The sequence below is a fragment of the Cimex lectularius genome, unplaced genomic scaffold, assembly GCF_000648675.2.
Source record: "Cimex lectularius strain Harlan isolate CLEC.00 unplaced genomic scaffold, Clec_2.1 scaffold365, whole genome shotgun sequence".
NCBI classification, from domain to species: Eukaryota; Metazoa; Arthropoda; class Insecta; order Hemiptera; family Cimicidae; genus Cimex; species Cimex lectularius.
The window spans coordinates 1-16104 of record NW_019392896.1 but is presented as its reverse complement, the minus strand read 5'-3'; the positions used below and the strand labels follow the sequence as shown (position 1 = coordinate 16104).

At 36.9% G+C, this 16104-nt stretch overlaps 1 long non-coding RNA gene across 1 annotated transcript; it reads left to right on the top strand.

The window, feature by feature from the left end:
- The first annotated feature begins 8564 nt into the window (after positions 1-8564).
- LOC112127759 lies at positions 8565-14993 on the top strand. The gene is made up of 3 exons (XR_002910713.1): positions 8565-8942; positions 9010-11635; positions 14576-14993. It is a non-coding gene; the product is annotated as an uncharacterized LOC112127759 (long non-coding RNA).
- Positions 14994-16104: the final 1111 nt, after the last annotated feature.

Genomic DNA, 16104 nt, shown 5'->3' with positions numbered 1-16104 from the left:
GTTCTTTAGTCGTAGACTAAACTAAGTTTTAACAGTTTTCAAATTGTCCCGACGAAATAACCGATGTGCTTCTTGCTTTATTTGTAAACAATTGGCTATGATCGTTGCCAAGGGCGCTTGGTTCAATATATGTACATTACACTCCGATCGCTTTGACCCCATTTATTTTGTATTTGTTATAACCGATTTAATTTTGTCTTGTATTGTTTTACTCTTAATTATTTCACGGTTTTTTGTTAAGAAGTTATCACCGTTTGGGTGAAACGATGACAATCCTAAACAAACAAAAAATATATATATTTGTGCGTGTAAATCGAATCGTCGTAGTTGTGCTATACAATAAAATTTCAGTAGTGCACTGGTTAGTGTCGTTAATTGACATGCACTGTTATATTTTGTACTTCGTAAATAAACTTTTAAAGGCTGTGTGGGTAAAATTGACCCACGGAATTTGTTTTAATAATGACAAGTGTTAATTATCGTCTAATATATTTTGGAACATATTTACACATGAATAACGTGTTTGAGATGATGCGTAGTACTAGTATTACAGTTTACAAATAGCCACAGCACAAATTAAACTGTGTTAAACTCAGAAGTAAAACGACAATCGTATGTGTAACTTAACGAGGATATTTTCCCTGCGAAGTGGCGCAGTTTGTCAAATCGAAAATAAATCAATTTATACATTTTGGAAAAAGTAGAAATTATTGCTTCCAAATAATTTACTTGAATGGCGGCAGATTATGCTTTATATGATCCGTGTTAGCTGGATTTCAAGACGAGAAATAAAGCTAAAAAAAAATATTCCATAGAAATGAAGATAAAAAAAACTAGATTCAAACGTGTTAAATAAAATATAATTCCGATTAAAATAAATAGTATAAAATAGTTTAATGTTATTTTATTTATAAATACAAAATTTTCAAAAATTTGACTATTTTATATTTTAAATCTGATTTTAATGCGTAATAATTGATAAAAGACGTGGTATCTTCTGCTTTTTTTCTTGACAACAGAAACATAAACAATATAAAAAAAAAAAAGTCCATGTCCACAAATTTGTCACGAATATTTCCAACAATTTATTTCTTTAATCAGCAATACATGCATCTTAATTTATTCGAGAATTAATTTGAAAGTTCCAGGTGGTATCTTGTGTTAAAAGGAGTGGGTTAAACTGAGCCACGACTTTTCCCACAAGTCTTTCCTTTTTTGTGCAGTTTTTCATTGTTCGAATTATCCCAGTAGATAATAAACTGCCTACAAGCCCGGTGAAAGTCAACGCTCTTTTTCCTACACCAACGTAGAGAAAATTGTGATTTTTTAAAAATCCATTTCCTCAATTGTTCCTATATAGATGAAATATTATATATTTATTTCAATTAATTATTGGACCTTTTCTGTTAATGTGCCTCCGCCTCACTCGACCGCTAAGATCTCTCTCCAATCACTTAAGGAAATGTTCCTTTAAAGGAAATCATAAATAACATCCTATTTTAGGGAATTCGTGTAATTATAATGAAGAGTATAAATTGGTATTAAAGGAAGTCACATTTGAGTCCCTGGGGGCCAAAATTTAATTATGTCACTAAGGACGTCTTCGATAATATCCACATTTCTTGCCGTACATGATTACCGCCACATAAATTCGCATAGATAGGAGTCCAATAAACTTCGGCAGGTACCCCACTGCCATTTGTTCTTCGCTTTTGTCTTTCCCCATACACTATCAATGAACTGCATATGTGCACGGGTGGTCGGGTCGACAAAATTGAGAGTGGTTCACTGTCATATGGCGGAAATTAGGATCCTGGGACAATGTTTCATATGCCTTCCACTGATCAGAGATGATGACAGATCCAGTAGGGATCAGATCACGAATTATGGGGTTGAGAGTGACGGCTGATCTGTCTGTAACGGCGACTAGAAAACTTTCTCTCGTTTCGCGTCAAACGCCACCAAAAACCCACTGCTGTGGTAAGATTCGGCCGGTTTTGTTTTTCCGGCGAGAAAACAGCGATTCATTAATTTCCATAATGCAGTTGGGCCGCCAATGCGCGAATGTCTGCACAAAATAAGAGTTCGCACAGACTTCGTGCATGTAGTTGTACCAATAAACAAACATGTTACGATTTATACTTAACTCTCACCAAATTTAACGCTTACCATTTCGTATGCCCAAGCATATATGAACAGCACGATGATCGAATATGGCAGTATTGAGCCAGTTAGAGCCTTGCATCCACTCTTGTAGCACCTCCACTTGTCACGAGATCCTGTCAAATGCACCCTCGCGTCTTGCCCTCCTGACCATCGCACAGCTGGTGGAAGAATGACCTTTTTCTGAAGGAAACGAACTACCGTTTCCTTGGTTTTGACAAGAAAGTAAAATTTTTATTTAACACCTTGTACCCAACATTTTTATTTGACAACTTGTATACAACACAGTACCCAATGCATACAATTACAATATATACAATACATTTGTATAAAACAATACACCTTGACTAAAAACATAAGATAAGATAGGATAAGAGCGGAAGCCCAGTGACCTGACCTTTGTCTCACTCTGTGCCATCGAGCTCGTTCGAGAGGGGTGGAGGCACATTAACGCAAAAGGTCCACTTAATCTTTTTATTTAAGGTATTGGTTGAGACGAAAAAGCTAGTGTCACGAGCGGGATTCGAACCACGACCTTCGGCTAAATATGCCCCTGTTCTTCTAAAGGTGGCCATTCACGATCGCTCCAAGCAGTCCAAACGGAGCGACGCCGTTCCAAAAACCACGTCAATGGCAAAACTGAACTGGCGTGCCCGGCTGTGCCGAATATTCGACCGGTCCAAACTCCATCGCGCCACTCCAAATATCTACGGCGCGACGACGGCATGGCCTGGTCGTGAATGGGAAAACCCTCGTTTTTTTGGCGCAGTCTCCGTCTTTCTGTCACTGAGCAAACATCTCCGTCGTACAGTCTCAAAAAGTCAAAAACGTTTATTCTTTATTGGTAATGATATCCAATCGAGATTTTATTGTTGAGGTGATTGAATTGTATGAATAAATAAGACGTTTCATCCATCCTTAAATAGTTCCTCCAATCAGCGGGTTCAAGGGAAAGTTCTTTCATCAAATTGATATGGGTATTACGGCTTCTGTTCAGGAGCCACTTCTTACACCATTTTCTCTTCGATTTTTTTGCTTTTAATATGTAAATAAACAGAAGAGTAGCACAAGAGATCGTCATCCATTTTGAGAAGGTAATTCACTAGTTGACGTTCGGAGCGACTGGCTGTGGAGCGGTTGTGAATGCCCCCTCAAATTTCAGGCACTCCAAATGGAGCTGTACGGCTTGGCGCGGTTCCATTTGGAGTGAGCGTGAATGGCCACCTTAAAGCTCAAGCGCAGCGGCGTATTTAGCCGAATGTCGTGGATTCGAATCCCCTCGTGACACTATTTTTTCATTTCAACCAAAACCTTACAAAAAAAAAAGATTAAAGTCTTATTTATATTTACTCCAGCTTGTTACACCCTTGATTAGAAAACAAAAGACACTCATGAGAGAAATCATCACTACATGAAAGGTTGGCAACCACATTACGATTTCTCGCTACAGGGATGAACTACAAAGAACTTAAGTTCTCTACTACGATTTCTGATCATTGTTAGGGGTTATCAATACTCTCATTGCATTTGTATCCTTTGTTTTGAAAACGTCGACCAACTGGTTGAGGATCGAATTTCTTTTATTTCTATCGTGGTAAATATAATCATTGTCCACCACTTTCATAAACATGGTAAACTTTCATACAATTCAATCACCTCAACAATAAAATCTCGATTGGATGTCATTACCAATAAAGAATAAACGTTTTTGACTTTTTGAGAATGTATGACGGAGATGTTTGCTCAGTGACAGAAAGACGGAGACTGCACCAAAAAAACGAGGGTTTTCCCATTTACGAACGCGCGATGCCGTCGTCGCGCCGTAGATATTTGGAGTGGCGCGATGGAGTTTGGACCGGTCGAATATTCGGCACAGCCGGGCACGCCAGTTCAGTTTTGCCATTGACGAGGTTTTTGGAACGGCGTCGCTCCGTTTGGCCTGCATGGAGCGATCGTGAATGGCCACCTTAAGTGTTGTCGTGAAGAAGAATCGGCCCTTACGGTTTACCAATGCTAGGCAAAGACGTTGCATAACCGCATTTTGCGAATTGTTCGGCAATTTAACGGAGAATTCCATCATGGACAAGGTTTGTTTCGGGACATTTTAGTAGGGGGTGCATCTTCTGAATTTTCCGATAAAAATGTCAGAAACGGTGAATTTTTTGTGCCCCTACTCCTCCTAACTTTGAAAAATCACGAAAATTATAATTTTCGACTAATCAGGCTAGTTTTAGTCTAATTCGACGCTGAAATAAATGCTATGAATGTTGTTTCGAATTGTTTTATGGTAGTAATAGCGATTTATTTACTATTTCACAAATAAGGTCAGAAAAAGTTTTTTTTTTTACCTTAGCGCTGTACTGGAGGATTTTCAAACCCAGGTTTATAGGGCCTTTTTTACTCAGCTATATCCTATAAATAGCAATAGCATAAAATAGCAATTACCTATAAATCTTTGATTTTTGACCCATGATTTGGGGCCTCCCAGTATACTTTTAGTTATTTAAAGCCTATCAGGCGTGTCCCGGGGACAAACTACATTTAAACTCTCTCATTGCTCAACTAGATTTAAAAGTCGTCGAGAATATTCAGGACATTGTTTCGTCAGTAAAGTCGGCAATAAAATACACATTAGCAAAAGACCGCTTATTCACAGTTTTCAAAGAGAGTGAGTGCTCGAGCTAGGAGACGTGAAGCCACAGAAGTTTACAACAAAGCTGGGTTTCCATTGTGCGAAAAAATCTCTCGCGAAATGCCGTCTCGGGTTAACCATTTCCACGAGGCGAAACAAGGTGTCATCAGTTTGCACGAGACTAGCATGCCGTTTAATACTACCCCAATTGCTGCAACAGCGTTTCTATCATGATGATACTTTTTGTCCTTGTCCCATTTTGATGCTCAGTTTCTTTCATGCCTCCGCTCTCTTGTTCTTGTCATGATGGAGTTTTATCTTTAGCATCCCACAAAAATCGGTACCTGTGATACACATTCGATCCTCCTTCTCTTACTCGAGACAAGTCCGTGTACACGGAGAGAAACATTTTGATGCGCGCTAAAAAACCGATAGCCGTTCGACTCACCTCGAAACATCCTCGGCCAAAGTTTCGGAGTCTAGGTATCCACACCGCGAGACAAGTTTCTCGAGTGATTTTCGCACAGTGGAAGTCCAGCTTTACAAACTGTATGACTAGATAAAATCAGCACACAGATTAGATGAATTATTTCCATCACGGATGGAAAACTAGACAAAATAGACGAAATCAGTGATAAAATTTGGAAGTGACTTCTCTCTCTACCCAAGTTAATGCAGAATTCTTTTGCACCCCTCACGTATCTAGATATTTAATACAACACTTTATACGATCTTATATCTGATCTAGAGATGGAAATAAAATAATTTTAAAAAACCCATAAAAGATTGCGTTACAAATCTCGATAACAATACAACACCGATGGAAAATATTGTTATAGTCACTTCCGTTATATATATATTTAAAAAAAATGTACACTGTCCTGTAAGTGGAAAAACGCCATTTGTTTCGTCTTTTCTGAGGGAGCGGACATTGAAGACAATACTTCGTTCACGTTGCTTCTTTTCTGCCACGCTTTAAGAATCTTTTTGTTATGACTTAATGAATCCCTAACAGACCGCAAGTTCGAAGAAGACGGTTTATCCATAGAAAGAGCTTATTTTTGAGTATACAAATTGGCAATAATATTATTTGCTTTCGAACAAGCCAAGGGAACTCTTTATTCGTTTTTGAATAGAGGATCAAGCAGTATTGAAATTGATAAAATGTTTACATGTTCGATGCTTCCAACTTTTTCATTATATTGGATTAAGTTAGAGTTTTGCAAAGCTTTCCCAACTGATAGTTCGGAGTCAGCTTTTCAACTTATTAGTAATAAATGATGACCCGAGCTCACTTCAGTAGTATTCAGCTGGCTTTAATATTTCGCATACCTCATGCAAAATTTCTGTTTGAAGGGTAGTTACCATTGTAATCGCATTTACTACATCATTAATAAAAGGACGAAGCTCTGAAAAAAAATCTTTGGTACATCTCGAAGGTTGAGTGGAACTTCTTCCACCGAGTCCCATTTCTTGAATCTTCTTTTTGTCAAAAACTTTCCAAAGTTTATCACTTACATACGCTGTTGTGATTTAACACATTTCAGAATAGTTCTTCTATTGTTTGAATAACTTTTGTAGCAAGTATGTTAAGGGCATGAACGAAGCGAAGCAAATGTTATGACGTACCCGAAGTAATTTGTACTGCATTCATGTTCGCAGAGCTGTCAGTTATAACAGCAAAGATTTTGTCAGTATCCCATTGTTCCTTTGGAAGGTCGCATACGTAGATCGAGATTGACATTGAATATTTAGTGATAAAAAAAAAAAAAAATTGTACCGTCATATATAAAAAATGTTTTGATTGGCCATGTATCCGTGGTAAATTAATAACTGCATCCATAATTTGATATTATTCTCTAGCTCTTCTTTATTTGTTTATTTTATTTTTATAATTTTTTTAATTCATTTATAGATTTTTTTACATGAAGTAATCAAACTTTTTTTTTGTTTGTATGTTTTATCACAATTTCGGGGCTGTACCCTGCCTCTTCTTTTCTTCAGGCAACTAATTTCAGTAGTAAAAATCGGTCAATAAAATAAAAAAAAATCTCCACAATTTTCATTTATGCAATTCAACTTTACCTCTGCTGGAGAACAGAATGTGTAAAAACCTCCCTTTTTCCCACCCTCTGATCAGTTTTAATGTTGTTATCGAACAGTGATGACAAACATGAATATACTTTTTAATACAATGAAACACAATTTTTTAAATTGAGTGATACAGCGATGTTTAGTTACATGTGTCATTGATGGTTCGACTTAAAACATCTTTGTTTATTATCATTGATGACAACCATCCTCTCTTTGTATACTATTGGTTGTTCGCATGAAATGTCCGATTTTATAGTTTCAGAAATTCAGAGAAGGTATAGCGGTTTTCTATTGTTTGCTTCCAATTGTTTACATATTATAATTAAGCAGTTATTAATCCTCCACTTTTGTTTATAATGGTGAGCTCTCCAATCCATTACACACGTTTTAGTATACTTCCAAATACCAACATGGAAACAAGCGATTTTCGTGTAATCTACCTTTACGAGTTTAAACTCGGACATTTCGACAGCTGAGACTGCAAGAAACATCAGTAAGTCGTTTGGGGAAGGGAGTGTAAATGAACGGACCATTGGGTTGATAAGTTTTCGGAAGGGAATACCGAATTGGAAAACGAGCCCCGCGGAAAACCTCCAAATTTAATTGACAACGATGTCCTTAAACCTTCAGGTGGAAGAAATCCACTATCAAACAGTCAGATGACTCGCAGCACAACTAAATGCAAGTGCAGCTACCGTGTCAAGACGATTAAGAAACATAGGAAAGGTCAAAAAGCTTGATCTATGGGTCTCTCTTGAGCTCACCGAGCCACAGCAGTTAAAATGCCTTGAGACATGCGTTTCGTTGCTTGGCAAGCAAGAAACCGACCCTTTACTTGAAAAAATAATCCCATTCGATGAAAAAATGGATTATATATGACAGCGTTGGTCAGGGCAGTGGTTAAACATCGACGAAAGACCATGCCAAAACCAAATTTACACCCAAAAAATTGATGGTGACCGTATAGTGGTCCATGACTGGAGTTATTCACTACTCCTTTTTGCCTAGAGGTGAGACCTCTACATCTTACTGCAAGGAAATTGACGATGCATAAAAAATTACTAAAAAAACAACCTGCATTGGTAAACCGGAAAGGTCATAACTCCTCCACCACAACGCCAGGCCTTATGTATCAAACCGTACTGTAAACAAATTGAAAGAGCTTGCTACGAAGTTCTTCAGCATCCACCCTATTCTCCAGACTTGTTTCCAACAGATTTTCATTTGTGTAGGAATTTAGAACTTCGTCAAAGGAAAATTTCGTGAAAATGATGTTCAAGTCCAAAAAGGCTTTTCTGATTTTGTTTCATTTCAAAGCTCAGAATTCTTCATTTCCGGCATAAAAAAGTTGGTCACGCGTGGGTGAAAATGTGTAGAAAATGAATGTAAATACTTCCAATAAAATGATTTTGTTTTTTATATAGTAATTTTACTAAAAAACCTTGGAAACGGACATTTCATGTGAAACAACTCAATAATAATAAACATCGAGTAGTCGATACCCGTCGGTAGTATGCGGTGAGAAAGCAATATTTGTCGGAGGAGCGTCGGTGGCCGCAACGGTTTAGGCGTTGACACGTTGCATCACTGTAAGGCAAAGGTCCCGGGTTCGATCCAGCAGCCCTGCATTGGAATCTGACTTACTTACAAATGGGCTTTTTTTTTTTTTTTTTTCAAAAACACCGGCACCCCGAGGATTAATATAACTAAATAATAAAAAAATGTCAGTAATTAGAAGTCGAGCAGGCGCGTTTCTTTCAGTAGATTCTCCCCACGCGTAGAATATACCGCTCACTTCTTTTCGTCTCCCACTTTGATATACCGCTAAATTAGGTTTACCCTTTTATCTGTCCAACAGGCCTCCAGTATTTCTGTTCAACGGGTGCACGTTGACGAGGTATATTAATTTAAAAAAATATAAAAAAATGATGGCAGTGTAAAGCCTTGTTCACTCGGCGTGTGTCTTGGAGAGCTTGGTCTGAAACTAGTATTGTCGGAAAAGTCAACTGGACGGATGGCAAGCCTCAATACGGCGTTCCCACGATTCCTTGTGGTATGTTGCAGTTGTACGGGTTTATTCTGAACTGAATTCATTTTTCAACATGTATAAATCAAAATAGAACACAGTACTAGCGTTGATCTTGGCTCATGACAATTGACTTCATTGGGTGACAAATGGCCGCTCGGGATTCGCCAAGCCAACCTTTACGCGCCATGGGATTGGCTTGAGGTTGGAATACGACAGATCGCAAATCCGTGAGTACGCTCGTCAAGCCACACGCAAAGGGTACAAGGAAGGAACATTTATACTTAAAACATTTCTCTAGCCCAGAAACTTCAGGTGACTGTTTTCCATTATATTGATCAAGAAAGCACAAAACAATTTGCAATGTCTAAACGGGCGTTGATTCAAACCGACATCTCTTCAACTCATTTTGATTATGTTCCCATCGATTTTTTTTTGGCCCTTAATAAAACGACTCGAAGTGAATAAATAAGAGTACTTATCTCATAAGGACGACATCGTGGTCTAGTGATTATCTGGTGTTTTTTTTGTTTGTTTTTACTTTATGATTGACCTTTTGCTCTCCTACTCCAATATCTTTTTCTTTTACTTTCTTTATTAAAGATTAGCCATATTTATTTTATAACATATAAAATGTAACTATTCACACAAAAAATATTTATTTTTGCTTCCGAAGTACTGAAGCTAGGGAAGCTTTATGTTCTTGCCGGAAGTCGGAAATTTTTTTATCCTCTAAATTCAAAATTTTCACTCGCATTTTGCGTTTCAGACCTTCGTGAACAAATTTGGTTCCTTGTCTGTCTGTCTTTTCAATTACTTGTAACCGGCAAAACTCCCTGAGACCAATTTTTGTGAAATTTTCGGAGATTGTGCGAGATTGTGCCGGTTGGTTTCTAGATGGCTCCCTTTGATACAATCGCATCAGAGATAACGCCTCCGCATAAGTAAACGTAAAATCACGTACACAGCTATACCTCCGAAACCGTTAGTCGGATTCTTATGCAATTTTCAGGGATTATGCGCGAGCAGGAGTCAAATTATCCTCATTTTGGAAACACGGCCGGAACTATGGTTCCGACAAGTGGAAGCCATATTCTTCACGGCAGGAATAAATCAGGAACTCTTAAAATTCAATTATGTCATTATGGCTTTGGATGTGGACACAGTGGCGCTAATATCCGATATTCTGGAAACTGAACCTTATAATACAAACTCTAAAAACACCTGTGGTCTAGAATACATCCGACAGAGGGACACGAAACTTCGAACCCTCTTGATGGATATGCATCTAGGGGACGAAAAACCTCCGACTTTTACGTACAATGACGGATTTATCTAAAGGAGCACTCAGAGGACGCCATAAAAAGTTTATAGGTCCAGCGGTAACTCACCAACGTTCAAGCGGTTTTATCGGTGAGCGTGGGTAACGATAGACGACCGCAGTTGGCTCGGTTGGCCGACCGTGTTTTGGAAATGACCTCCACCCCTACAATTTGCTGCGTCCAGCAAGTGGACTCCGCCAGAACAATCACGGAACTCGCACTTACTGACATTCAGCGTCAACTAAACGACATGCATGTGCCAATCGCAGCACTTTCCCGGAATACAAGGGCGGAACACCAGAGGTACAAACAGCCCCAAGAAACACTCATAACTGCTTCCATTTTCGAGTAAGTCCGAGGAACACAACCACTTTATGTTGGTTTTACTTGCCTTACGGTGAAGCTGCACACAAATGCATTCTCCCTGCGCCTACACCTCCACTAAGCAGACGGAAAACTCATCCCCATCAATAAAGGCGGTAAACGATGAGGCGAATACCATTACCGCCAGCCTTGCTTATATGTTACAGACCGTTACTTAGTCCACACTGCTACGGCATTATAGTAAGCCTGCACAAAACGTGAGGAAGCTATACTGTTAGTAAGCATGCACAAAACGTGAGGAAGCTATACTGTCCATTCACTTGGCAGAGTTTTTACATCACATTTGAACTGAAATTCAAAATTGCTTGCAGAATTTCCACGTTCCAATGTGAACTGCAGATTGGTGGGGAGCGGGACCTTTCCTTGTGTAATCTACATTTCTGTTGTACCAACCTTCAGGGCTGGGCATTCCAAAAACAAGTGGTTGGCATATCCGATTTGCTGCATTTGTACCAGTGAAAGGTTGTCATTAAACCGTATTCTTGGCATACATACGTAGGATTTCCTTTTGTTTACTTTTTCAGACCATCGTTTTTTCGGGATATACTTGTATTGCACCATAGTATTTTCCGTTAGACCGCACGGATTTTCGGGGAATATAAGAATACAGCTCCGTAACTTCGCCACCCCTGCTTCTTCGCTTTGTTTTCTTTTAAATCTCTATGCACATTTTTTGCGTATGAAATTACAGTGCTCTTAAAAACAAATAAATACATCGTAGCACTGTAATATATATGAATCTTGATTAAAGCCACATGTCAAATAGTATCAGTTGTATTAACAAAATTCAGATTCTGGTTAAAATGTAGTAATTTGATTGTAAAATTTAAATGATGAATTGAAGGGACTAGCTTGTAGTTGGACAAGTCTGACTGAAATGGACATTATTAATAAAATTCGAAAAGTAAATTGATTTTGAACCTTTTTCACAAATATAAAGTACATTGCTAATGCATATTAACAAGCGTTTTTGTAGAGTGTATCGAACATTTCATTTTTTCGATTTGGATATCGGTATGTACATTTTACACAATAATTATACTTTAAAAGCGTCTGTTCATCTGTGCTTATTTTAGACACATGTGGTGATTGGAAATCGGGATAAAATTTAAACGAAATAAAATAGCAATATTTTTTTTATTAATAAAGGATTGCACATTTAATGGATAAATTCTATTAATATTTTCTTTATTTTCAGGTGAGTTGTTTTTCATGTTAACGGGACGATTAGTTTATGGTAAAAGTAAGTAAAGTTGTTTAAGAGGTATGAATTCAACACCGATCATTCAATTAGTGTTGATATCCCGAGCCAATGCACTGTATTTTAAGCTTTTAATTAATAATGATTGTTTAGATGGTTTAACAACAACTTGTTAAATAATAATAAAATGATTTACAAATAATAAAGCCAAAAAGGCAAAGGCGTTGTAGGTTTACTTCAGAATAATTAACCTACACCGTATTCCGAAGAAGGGAAGATCCTAAATTGCCACCACTTTTTCAAAAAAATAAAAATCTCCCATTTTAGGTGAATTAAAAGAAAATTGCAAACTTATATCGTCACACTACTATAAACAATAAATTCACTCATCATCGACATCGATCGCTGATCACTGATAAATTATCTCTGTTCTTAGTGATAGTAAAATATCGCAGTTTTCAACTAAAAACGAACCGATTTTCGAGTCATCAGAAATCTCCGCCCTCGTATGATATTGAACCGAAAGAGTACAACCAATTTGTTCTCTGTCGACCTTCCAATCGCTAAATCACCGCTACCGCTGTTTTTCCTAGATTTTAAGTCCGTGAAAAAACAACGAATCTGTCTATAACCTCAATCACTATATCACGCAAAAATTAAAGTGGAGTCTCTTAAACCAAGAAGAGCGGCGGCCCGTTGACTTAAATATCACTTTGGTGTGTTAAATGCCAAGGTAGCCATAGTTGCGGTAATTAAGGGTTAAATTGCGTGAAATTCCCGTAATTGAACAACTTGACATAAGAACAAAAAGCCTAGGAGTGTTTTTAGGTTCGGCGAAACCTTACGACAAATTATGGATTTCAGAGTTACTAGAAGAAGGTGCACCTTCTTCAAATATTGGTCTCAATTTCATCTTCGAAGCCAATTACCATCGTGGTATCGAGTGTCGTCTAAAGCTACTTTCTGTCCGTAAGACAAAGCGGGGTTCCTAAATTTAAAAACATTAAGTCTAAAAGGGGGGGGACTTTGTTCGACCCGCGGGGATCGGGCGAATGGGTGCCTCCAGAAACATGATATTTATCAAAACGTGACAATACAAGTTAAAAAAAAAAAAAATCAAACGATATGAGGTCGCTTTGCTACATAGCTATTTTACTGTAATATCAGTTCTTTTATAGACTTGGCCGACTTATATTTGCCCAGCCGCGTTTCGAGATAAGATAGCACGATATAATTTTTGTTCTTGTAAACTTTTATTCCAGAAAAAAGTAAGCCATGTTACGTATAACATACGCTTGAACAATGTTATATTATGTTCAAGTTGATTTACACATCTTGATGGATCTTATGGATTGAAATGAAGTAAATCAGAAATGTACAACGTGAGTTTAATTTCTCTGCCCCCCTTTTTTTTATTAAATTATTTGGTCCCTTTGGAAAAAAAACCCGAGACATAAAATTTAATTTTTTGTTTAGTTTATCATGAGGCAAACGTTTTATATCTAAACTTATGCTTCGGTTGGACGAAAATTCTATTAAGCCGTATTAAATGATTATGATATATTTTAGCGCTAAAAAGAGTTGTTGTCGTCATTAGATTATGTACATTTGTAGGTACATGATGATGATGACGATGAAGATGAAAGGAGACTAGGCAGTGGGAGTTTATGTTTCCCAAGTAGCCTTCTGGCTGCTTACCTAGTTCGTCTGTTCAATCTGACGATTCGATCCTTCTTGTAAGGACTATGTACTAGGTCATTGACTACCGTTACTCTGGTTTTTATTTGTATCTCAGGTTGTCTCCATTGAGCGGTCGCTTCGAAGTTGATATCGGTCGCGATTTCTTCCCCCTCATCGCACAATCTACAAATGAGATCATTATTTAAAATGGCCATGTTATGTAGATGTTTTCTCAAATGCCAGTAAGGGGAAATAGTCCTATCACTCCTCCGAGTTTACCCCTCTCTAACTGTAGCAGTTTGACATAGACATAGATACATTCACAAATTTTAAAATAAGTGTGTCCATAACTATGTTCGAATGCCGACATAGCTTTTGGACTGTTTAAGAACTGTAATACGGTTCTGACCCCTCGTTCGCGACACCCAATGTAGTTGTACGTAGCCATCAAACCAGTGAGACCCTCCACACTTGAGCCGCATCGTACATCGTCATTACCTTAGTAAACGTACTAAATTTAGATTGAAGGATCGACCGTTTTTTTATTTGTAATCACTTAGGGATTGTTAGGATAGGAACCTTAAGGATTACGATATAAAAGTATAAATAACATCATAGCATTGAGTACGGAAAAATCTCTATTTGCGAAAAACAATGATCGTTTCATAAAAGGGCCCAGAACGAGGGGGAAGGGTTTGCCACAAGGGGGTTTCCTATCTCCTCTGTTGTATGCAATGTATGTGAGGGGAATTGAAGAAAAAAATACTGGAAATAGCGAAAATTTTACAATATCCAGATGATATTAATTAATTAATTCGATTATTCTTAACAGGTTGTTTTCCACCGTTTCGGAATACCATAATTTTTGACATAGCTAGTTAACAGGTTTTTTAATTTCTTGATTAAAACAAGTCTCTTTAATTTAACACTTTACATACACACACACACGGTTTGGTACAATATTTTGCTCATTATTTAAAATTGTTTAATAAATTTATGTGTAAATCTTTTACATGACATTTAAACCAAAACATTTATTTTTTTATTATGAACTGTTACACAATTTATTTTAGGGAGGCCTAGGGGACATTGCGTGATCTTAAGCCGGCTCACGTACGTAAAAATCCCAGCTTGATGGGCTCGAGTCACAGGTATGGGCTGGTATCTGTTCGTTTACGAGATTACATATTTTAATCGCAGGGATTATTGTCACAAAATCCTTTATGGTTTTTAAGTGCAAAGGAAATGAAGAAAATAATTCCCACTATATTTGAGTTTATGTGCATCCTTAAAAAGTATATACACTTTATTACATTTACTTTCATAGAAATTTCATACTGTAGTTAATTTTGGAAAATAACTTCCTACGGAGTTTATCTTAATAGTTATTTTTTCAAGTTCTCTTAATTGCTTTCTCTAGGGGTTATTATACTCGGATGAACTGTTGTTTTTACAAAATGTTATTGATTCCTCAATTCCTCGCAAAATATTTAAAATCGTGTTATACAATATATTTATTTTATCTTCCATTAAATTTGTATTGGTGAAATTATTAAATTTGAAATCCAAATTAATTGAGGGACTATTTAATTGAGCATTTTTAAAACGGATATCCTCAAGTGTTTTGCTAAATCTTCCTTCCATTGTCGGAGTATTGCGCTCTTATATGTTCCTCCAGAATAATTTCTTTATTATTTTTATTCTTTATTAACTTCTTTACTAAATTTTCGATTAGCTTATCGTATGCATCAAAATTTCCAGTTACTAGGTTAACTATTCTCCCTAATCCACTTATAAAGTCCGAATTTTATTATTCTCTTATTATTTTCATTGTGCTCTTTAATAAATTCCGATTTACGTTAAGGATCTTTCTGTTCTGATTAATTATTTTAAAGAATTTAGAGAATGCATGTTGCAAAGGTGTTTAGTTTACTAAAATCTAACACTTTTGTATACTTATTTCCTAGCCTTATCTATTCGTTATATTATTATAATATTATATTTATCTTTATCTTTTATTTTTATATTTTCTTTTGATATTTATTGTTATAATAGAGTGAGTCATAATAATAAAATGAGCTTTTTTCTTGCTTTAAAAATAATTTTATTTTGACACATTTTTTTTTAAATATTCAAACTATATATCGTTGTTTTTTATGGTTTACTTTCTATCTCGAGGATAGTGTTGGATTCCTTCACAATACCACTCTTTGGGTTTTGAACCTCATCCTGAGGAATTTTTCCTTGAAGACAATGAGCCATAGACTCGAACATGGTAGTAGAAAGGTGCTAAGTCTGGACTGTAAGAAGGATGAGGGAGAAGCTCAATTCCATCCAATTCTGTAGTTTTTTCGAGTAACGAGAATTGTGCGGACGGGCGTTATCTTGTTGAAACAAAACGCGATTTCTATTTACTAATCCTGGGTAACGGGTTGGTCAAAACATTACACATTTTTTGTAACTGCTCACAATAAAGTTTTCAGTCAATGGTTCGACCTTCTAGAATGAATTCATAATGAAAAAATACCGAGAGCATTGTCTTTTTGTCTAATTGCCTTGTTTAGCACTGGTAGAGCAGGCTGTGTGCAGTCTAGCCATTGTT